The sequence below is a fragment of the Dermacentor silvarum genome, chromosome 5 (genome assembly GCF_013339745.2).
Source record: "Dermacentor silvarum isolate Dsil-2018 chromosome 5, BIME_Dsil_1.4, whole genome shotgun sequence".
Taxonomy (NCBI): Eukaryota; Metazoa; Arthropoda; class Arachnida; order Ixodida; family Ixodidae; genus Dermacentor; species Dermacentor silvarum.
In genome coordinates, this window is record NC_051158.1 from 110,403,583 (window position 1) to 110,413,138 (window position 9,556).

At 45.6% G+C, this 9,556-nt stretch overlaps 1 pseudogene; it reads left to right on the top strand.

Moving 5' to 3' along the window:
• Positions 1-1,712: 1,712 nt before the first annotated feature.
• Positions 1,713-2,965, top strand: LOC119454328 (uncharacterized; annotated as a pseudogene).
• The last annotated feature ends 6,591 nt before the right edge of the window (positions 2,966-9,556 follow it).

Genomic DNA, 9,556 nt, shown 5'->3' on the forward strand with positions numbered 1-9,556 from the left:
TAACAAGGCCAAACCTCCACACTTGTCAAGGCTGGTACGTCGTCATCAGCACCATCACACATTTTCTACATGCTTTCTTGCTTTGTGGCATTGCATCACCAGAAGACACAAAAAAGTAGCCATTTTAAACATTGGTCACTCCTACACTGGGCCCTTGTTTCAGCCTATCTGTTTTCACATTACACTAGCCTATCGGACAAAAGATGCTTCACACACAAAGTTTTACAAATTCACTATGAAGCTCTGAAAGGAGTTGACTTCACTTGATGGTAAGATGACATTTTGTACTCACTGTTATGACTCTTTACTTTGCATGTCCCTGTCTCACCATCTCGTAGCTTGAAGGTTGTTTGTACCACAATGCCTAAAACTTGTGTCAGCGATTACGAAGATGTGCCCTTTCTGCTGCCAACAGAAAGGGCCGCCGCCGCGACAGATGAGAGCATGTAACCTCGTCTGCTAACCACATCACCACTCCACATTTCTCGTCACCATCCAACCACCAACCATGGTTTCGAAAAGTTACTAACTCCATACAAAAAAGCTTCAGCTTAAAAGTAACCACGTGTAACCAATGTAACCACTGACCACAGTATCAAAACCTGCTATCCAACTCGACAAAGAAGGATTCGCTTTAAGAGAGCACCGCCAGAAAATTTTTGTCTTGCTTTTATTTGCTTTTTTAGGTATCTGTGGACTCCATAATTATGGTACGCAGCCTCAATTCCTAAAGAGCCCTTTTGTGCACTTACTACTGTATTATTGCATACTTTGAATACTTGCTTTGTACACTTTGTTAATCTCATGTTAATTAGAAAATTTTCAGCATTTTTTTTTCTTTTTTTCCCCTTTTTGTCCACATTGTATGTGTTTCCTTGTCTGTATCTCTTTTTCTTTTGTTCAATACCAGTTGTCTATTTCATAATTGCTCTTGTTACGCCAGTTTCTTGTAAGTCTGTATGTAACTCTTATTGTGTCCAGTCTGCATTCAGTTACTGCATTTAATGTTAGACCCCTGTCTAACTGTATGGGCTCAGGAGCTCATCAAGCTGCGGCTTTTTCTCCTGTAGCCTTCTGCTTATTGTGATAGAAAATAAATATTGATTGATTGATTGATTTATGCGACCCGTTCAAAATACACACTAAGTGTTGGACATCACGTTTTTCTCGCCTGACGTATGTGTTTTTTTTTATGTTAGCATTATTTTGTGGACCAGATTACAATATAAGCTTCAGCTTTATTTCGTGCGGTAGTTCCTCCTGTCGGCTAGTTGCGCTTGCGGACATTGAACAATTGAAATCCAAGCTGTCTACTGCCTGAACTTCGGAAGTCAGCACATGTTAGGTCAGTTGGGAATAGCATACAATTCGCAATCTGGTGGGTCTGGCTCTGGTCCACAGCATAAAGCTAAAGCGCTGAAGCAAGGGGTCTGTTCGATTCGGCTGCACCACTTGAACCAAGTTCACGGTGATGCACGGTGATGCACGAATGCCAAGGTGCAGCTGTTGTGCAGGCCTTCTGCATCGTGTCTCCCATTGTTTACGCGCTGGTGAATTTGTATGTGACGTGTTATTTGCGTGGCGCTGTTTGTTGTTGTCGTAGAAAACATTGGTTAGATCTGTTTTGTGTGTGTGTGTGTGTGTGAGCATCGCTGCTGCACTGAATGACGACGATGAACTGTTACACACTGTCAACTGTCGTTCAAGAAGCCATGGACCTTGTGGACTCGGACAGTGATGAGGAGTTCGATGACTTGGTCGCAATGTTGGCCGTAAAGCTGGTGAGGAAAGACCGAAATCGTATTCCACGATACCATGAAGACGTCGTGGGCAGCTATTTTGAGTTTGAGTTTAAGCGGCTCTTTCGACTGTCACGCGAGACCTTTAACTGTCTTGCAGACCGCTATCAAGCATCTCAGTTCTTCCCAGAAGCTCGTAGAGGGCGCGCGCGAATCAGTGCCGAAAAAACGTTTCTCATCGTTTTGAGCTATCTCGGGAGCCAGTGCAGCATGTACTCAATTGCAGACAGATTTGATGTTACAGAGTCATCTGTGCACGCATGCATCGAGAGGATGCTGAACCTTTTACATAGCATGAGTGAAGAAGTGATCGCGTGGCCGGACCAGCAACAGCAAGAACGTAGCAAGGGTGGCTTCTTAATAAAGAGCGCTGGGAAGGGACCACGAAACACCATTGGCTGCGTGGATGAAAGCCACACAGAGATAAACACCACGACCGAATCCCCGCACTCGTACTTTAATCGAAAAAAGTGTCCTTCTTTGATCCTGCAAGGCATATGCAACCATGAGAACAGGTTCATAGATGTGCTGGTTGGATATCCCAGCTCGGTGCACAATGCCAGGGTGCTCCGCGAAGGCCCCTTTTTTGAAGCTGCAGCAACGAAATGCAGCAATGGTTACATCCTGGGGGATTCAGCCTATCCGTTGCTACCATGGTTTATGACGCCTCACAAGGATATACACAGCGGAGCTTTCCCTCCTGGAAAAGAAATATAACAAGTCCCATTCCCAGCGGCGAGTTGCCATTGAGGTGACATTTTGAATACTTAAGCAGCAATTTTGCAGGCTGTACTTGGTGGACGCAGCCAGCATCAAGCAGTGCTGGCTTATAATCATGGGTGCATGCGTCCTGCACAACTTATCCAATGAGGAAAGAGATTTCTTCAAAGAGCTGCAGGAACTCTCTGATCTGGAGGAAGTTTGAAATGATGAGGACAGTGGCCATGGTGTTGACCGCAGTGTGGCAGGCTACAGTGAGTGCCTGCGAAAAGCAATTGCCGAAAAGCAGTGCTAAAACACAGAAGTGCATATCTTTGTGCCTTTTTCGATGTGTAATAGTTATTTCATTTGTGCCACTAGCAGTACTTACGCAGATAAGTTTTGCTTCACTCTGTGTAATGCTTCAAATATACTTTTTGAGAAAACGTTTGTGAAAGATAAAGAATCGAGATGTTTGGGACCTGCAAGTCAGGGGCGTAGCCAGGAATTTTTTTCGGGGGGGGTTCACCGGCCCGACCGGGGGGGGGGGGGGGCAAGCTTCTGCTTTCCTCTAGGTCACGTGATAAATGTCGGTAGTTTAAGCACACACTCTACATGTTTATCAAAGACATGGGACCCCCCCCCCCCTCCTTGCGTGTGCTTGTGAAGCAATTAAGTAACACGTAAAGTAAGCTCAGTAAATACAGTAAGTACGACAGGTACAGTGGGCGTTTGGAGCAACGGTCTCTCATCGCGCCACTGAATGGACCAGTCTTCGAAAACGCATCATTGAGACGACCCGTGCGATCGGAGAAGACATCATTAATTGTTAATTTCCGTTAAGCGTAGATGGCGTCGTCCTCGTCGGGGCGAAGTGCGTTTCACAAGTCAAGGACGGCTATACGCGTGAAAATGCACGTGTGACCAGGCTATACCTACTCCCATAGCAATAGCTTGTTCGCTGCGTCTTTGCGCTAGAAAACTTAAATACGCGCAAAAACGCGTAAGGCTTTTTTTTTTTTTTTTTCGAAGCTTTCGTCGCCCTGCTCCCTCATACGAGAGGGTTGCATTTCCTGCGGCAAGTGCATGGGCCGCTGTGTCTTCCGCTGTGTGCGAGCGTGCAGCCGTCATTTGCCTTTACGTCAACAGATTCAGAATTGTGCAGAATATTTCACCGCGCAGCATAGATATGACATGTGTACGCATTTTAAGTAGTGCGTGCAACTCATTTCTGCTTCACTTACGCCGGTGCAAACAGGAAGCGGCTTTGTACCTCACAGAATCTCGACTGATTGGTGTACTAGTGATGCAGGAATGAACTCCGGTATTGTTCAGTACATAGTGCACATAATCAATTTCTCAGGACGCGTGAACTCCGACGAGAACTGTCAGCGCCTGCAACAAGAGTTTACTTACGCTGTACTGCGCACAGCAGTAATTCATGCTTGTCGGCTGTCTGTTTCGTGCATTCTATTGCGAGTCGGTGGAATTTCACTGCTGTCATCAACCCCTACGTGTGTACATTGCTGGTTTGGGATTCCACAACTGAAACCGCAACTACCAGCCTTCCGTAATTGCTGGTTTGTGATTCAACAACACAACAGTAATTACCAGCCTTCCGTAGGGGCGCAATCGCAAACAAGAGACGTTTGTCGCGCAGACTGTGCCTACGTTCACACTTGGGAAGCGGCAAGCGGGCGGAAAGGCCAAAGCGGCCGGAAAATTTTTTCCACGCCTGTCCAAGTTCACATTTGTTTTGCTACCGCCGCGGCCGCCGCTGCCGTTTTCGTCCAGATCCATCTCGTCTGCGTACGTTTGTCGGCGTGGTGGCGCTGATTATCGCATTATGTCTAGCGGTATGTTCATCCTTTGACCCACGTACCGTCATCAAAAGTGATCATTTTACGCAACTTCGCGTGTCATCTGCGACCTTCGGTAAATTCCTCGTTGGCGTTCCGTAATTCTCCGCACACGGGCGCGGTAGCGCTGAGTCACAGGTTGGTGCCTAGGCGTGAGAATATTTCTTTAATAGCTTTTATTTACAAGTTGTAATAACATTTCATCATTTGGTATTGTCGGCGCCTCCAGGACACCAAAGGGGCAACGGGAACACCACAGCTGAAACCCGAGCTGGCCCTTCCCAGTGAACCATTAATGTACCATAGATGTCCATAGAACATCATGTTTGAGACATTGCACACATCCTATAGATATCTATATTTCTCCAAACAACGTTACAAATACGTACCATGGATAATCTAAGTCCCATCCAGATCACGTTGCTCTAACGTTGAAAGGATGTCGCAGCTGGACATAAGTAACCTCTAATAGATGTTCTTTTAGGGGACGCAGGAGGTCCATAGAACATCTAGTGGATCTTTCCTGCTGACGCTATAATGAGCTGTATACCTGCGAGTGCCACAGTAGATGTACTATTGAATACAAATGAAATGCGAACAGCAGAGTGTGTGGCCAAAACGTAACTAAAAGCACAGTGTGGCGTCGGTCAGCGATGATTGTACACATGCATGTGGTTTCGATGCGGAGTGCGGGGCTGCTTGTCCTAGTGCGTATTAGGTCACCTGTATTTTGTTGGAAGCTTGTATTCTCACCCCGCCATTGCAGTGCCATTCCTATCTGTGATTACTTTTAAGGTGGCTAGCACTGTTGTTGCGCATCCAATGCAATACATTTTTCGTGCCATTCAAATTACGATTAGACACTGGCAGCTTTGATGGTGGTAACAAAAGCAAAACAATGCACGTTAGCAAGCTGGGTGCATGTCAGCTGTATCACGCTACAGATGTAGCGATGGTGCTAGTCACCATAACACTGTACTGCCAGGTGGGTATGGCACTGCCGAGGAGAGATGAGAAAACAACTTTCGGACAAAATACGGGTGACGTTTATCGCAATAGGGCGAGCAGCGCTGCACTCTTCCTTGAGAACTACATCCCCACGCACTTGCACAACGACTGGCCGACGACATGCACAGTATACCTTTAGTTATGCTTCGGCCACACACTCCGCTGTTCGCATTTAATTTGTCCTCGATGGTACATCTGCTGAGGCACACTAATGGCACAGTTACCCCCATTGTCGGCATGTAGCTGGTGACTTTGCTTGAAATGTTTTGTTAACGTGTAAACGTGTGAATGTGAAAATATAAACTGCAACACTTAAGGTGAAATCCTTAGATGGCTCAATGGTCGAAAAATCCGATGTCCAGCGTCTCATCACCAAAATTCAATGGCACCAAAATTGGGGATTGAACCTTCGACCTTTGGTGTTAATTAAGTCGAAGCGAATTAAGGCACAGTTCATTAAGATAGAGTTAATTGAGGCACTCTAACCCACGGCCTTTGTTGGGAGTCGAAACCACTTGGAGATATGGGCGAACCGGCCACATCTCCAAATTATCTCCAAGTTGGATTCCAATTGACATGGTGAAGGTAGAGTCGAACCCACTACCTTGGGTGTTCATTAGAGCGAAGTTACTTAAGGCAAGTTAATTACGGCAGAGTTAATTAAGGCACTCGAACTTTGGTGGAAGTCGAACCCACGACTTTGGTGTTAATTAAGACAAAGTTAATTAAGATACAATTAAGGCACTCAAACGCTCGACCTTTGGTGGGAGTAGAGCCCGCAACCATTGGTGTTAATTATGACGAAGTTAATTAAGGCACAGGTAATTAAGGCACTCGAGCCCACAACTTTGGTAGGAGAAAACAATAGAAGTAACAACGCATGCGAATGACAAATAATTTAATTAATGCTTCGTGAGTGCGCAGGCTTCTGCCTTCATCCTCTTCAGTGTTCGCTAAAGTGACTGTCAACATTTATATATAGTTCTAGCGCTCATCAAAATGCGAAAACTGTGCTAAGAAAACCGTAAATCCGCATTTTGATCATTATGCATCATTACAAATCCTGCAATGGATAAATGAAAAATAGTGAGTTCAGTAAGCACTAGGTAAGCACACCAGTGAAACTCACAATGTCATACCAATGTTACTTTTTTATTTATACAACTGATAAAGCTTTATTACAAAATGATCGGCCCCCAGCCACGCACATGTATGAAATTATTCATTACATGTTCTCGCTGTATACCAACAGGTTAAACGCGGATCCAAAAAAAACACGTAATCAAAAACAGATTCTTGAAAATTAAACTTTATTAAAACACAAGTAACGAGTAGGCACAAAATGACTAGTAGGCACAGTGCCACAATTATAATTAAAAAGAATAAAACTGATTAGTAAGAGGTAGTATCACATACTAATTAATGACCAAAAGTGCATGGCCTGCTTGCCAGCACCTGCTTCTGGGGCCATCGGATTCAAGATATAAAGCCAGGTACTTTCTCGCTGCATTGAAAAATATATGGTAAAATAAATTCCACGCAAGCAGAATCCAGAGATGGAATGTTCATCTTGATAGGCAACTTGGTCAGGCAGCTTCTCAGATCACAAAAGTGCCAATAACATAATGCTGCCAGAGACTTAGAGATAGGCAGTGCAAATGAGAAATATCCCTGACACTTGAAGAGGAACGCTGGAAACCAAGCGATACAAACATGTGCGAAAATTAACCATCAAAACATTGCCTCCAGAACATTCCCGTAAGCGCTCCGCAAGGCGAACAAACGTACCACAAATAGCAGTCAGAAGCACAGCTCTAAATTTCAGCACGCAACTGTACAGTTCTGCCTAGTATATACGTACTTGGGCCATGGTCAACCACACAAAAGTAGAAAAGACACAAATAAAGCATACGCTGCTCTCGCCAGGAAGCTATTGCTGCGCACTTGCATCGAGGCGCGTGTTGCTGAATTGATATCAGTGGCGATGCGAAGTCAAAGCTATTGCGAGTTCAAGCTTCTTTTTTTCTTTATAAACTGTCGTAATACATCAGCAAGTTAAAGGTTACGTATTTTCAACAATGTACTAATAGATATAACTGAAAAATAAAGCATCTTTGTATGAGAAAGAAAATGACGTAACCGAGACCGAAAGCATAGCGAAAAAATGGCGAAAGTATTGGCTTTTGCGCGCGGTGTCCGGCAGCAACGTTACCTAGACCTCCAGCAGTGCGTGCAAAGGTCGTGCTAAATTGCAAAATAATTAATTTAATGCTTTTGGTCTCCTAGCTTCCCATTGTTAGGCATTAGAGACAATTTGCTTGTATTTCTGCGGTATAGTGCGTGCATCGACTCATAACGCACAATGTACGATCCATGCACGAGAGCTTTGAATGTGCAAGAGATGTCCAAATCATAAGGACATTCGACGTCCTCTGGATGACCCTTGACTGCCACGTACTAGTCGAACATACTATAGATGTAAACTGGACGTCGTTAAATGTCTTGGATATTTGGTCTTTTGTGGTACATCCAATGGATATTTGTGGTTCACTGGGTTGTGTTGGGGCTCGCCAAAGCCTGCGCGTCCTACGTGAGACCTACGCTCCCAATCTATCGTCGCGACGAGAAAAGCACCCCGCGACTTCTGCAACATGCCGTACACGTGCGAGGAGAATTATGGAGCGCCAACGAGGAATCTGCCTAACTATTGTCTGCCGTGGAAGTGGAAGAAGAAATGGCTCTTATACTTCTACCTACTTGTTTTCTAGAAATGGACAATGAATAAACGGAAGACGCGGACACCTCGGAAACGGCGGTGGTGGGTTCGCCTGGCTTTGCAAAAGCGCGAGAAGTTGGCTCACGCCAAGGCTTCGTTGCCGCACCTCCGGTCGCGCGACATTGAATACTATCGCGAGTATTGCTGACAGTAGTGCCACTCTTGTCGTAGAGCAAGGGCTGGTTCTTGATCGCGTCGATCAGCATTACAGCCTACACTTCTGGTGCCATGTTCAATTTTACGACCAGTTGTTTACATGCAAGTGTAGCTTGCAGTGAAGCAGAACGACTTTCCGCCGCGTTTCCGCTTCGCCATGGCGAAAAAATCGGCCCGAGACTGATTTGGCTCGCAGCCTGTTTTTCTGCCTGTTTTGCCGCCTAGGCGGGCGGATTTTTGCAAGATTTTGCCGCTTCCTACAGCTTCGAGACCAAGTGTAAACGTAGCCTAGATCCTGCGCGAGCGCGGCCTAACCAGCACCTGAAGGGAAGCGGCGGAAATGTATACCGGAGATTTCGACCACCTGGGGTCTTTAACGTGCACCTAAATCTAAGTAAACGGGCCTCGAGCGTTTTCGCCATCATCTAAAATGCGGCTGCCGCATTTGTTGCTTCATTTGTTGCACATTTGTTGCTTCAGAATGCGGCCGCCACATTCTCGCCCAAAACTTCACAGAGTGTCAAAGCCTTGACAAACACCGTGACAGTTTTTTCCATATGCAGACATGATTCGCTATAAATTACCAACCAAACGGAAGCGCCCAGGAATGAAATTGTGATAGTAGCACCGGTTTCATGAATTATGTCAGCGCGAAGCGACGAAAACAAAGGGCGGGTAAGTAGGGGGGGGGGGGGGGGGGGTTGCGGAAAAAATTTCGGGGGGGGTTTGAACCCCCCCAACCCCCCCCCTTGGCTACGCCACTGCTGCAAGTACCAGGCTACTTTGTATGGTTGTCTTGTGTTATCTGATAATAATACACAATATGCACACACATAAGTATCAGTGTTTTTCTTGGAAATTTTTATTCAGAAGCCGTTGTGGCAGGCAACCTTCTCGACAGCTGTTACCAGCCGCTCTAACAAGAGCATTTTCTTGTCAAAGCGATCGGCCCGCTCTTTCTTTGCCTCCTTAAATTCAGTTAAAAGAGCATTCAATGATGTGCTGTCCAATTCTTCCTTTTTCTTGTCAAGGCATCCGCTGGGTTGGCATTTACAACTGCAGCTGATGCAGGGCTTGGCAAGGGTTTACCCGTTGAAAATAGGCTTGGAATGGACACTATGGCGAAAGACAAAGTTCTCGAAACCCAATAATAACTGTACGACGGCAAAATGCCTGCAGCCATTTTCCAATTCATACCTGTATTTTGCCTCTGACACTGTCTACAGTGTTAAAGGTACAGCACCCCTCATCACAGGCAT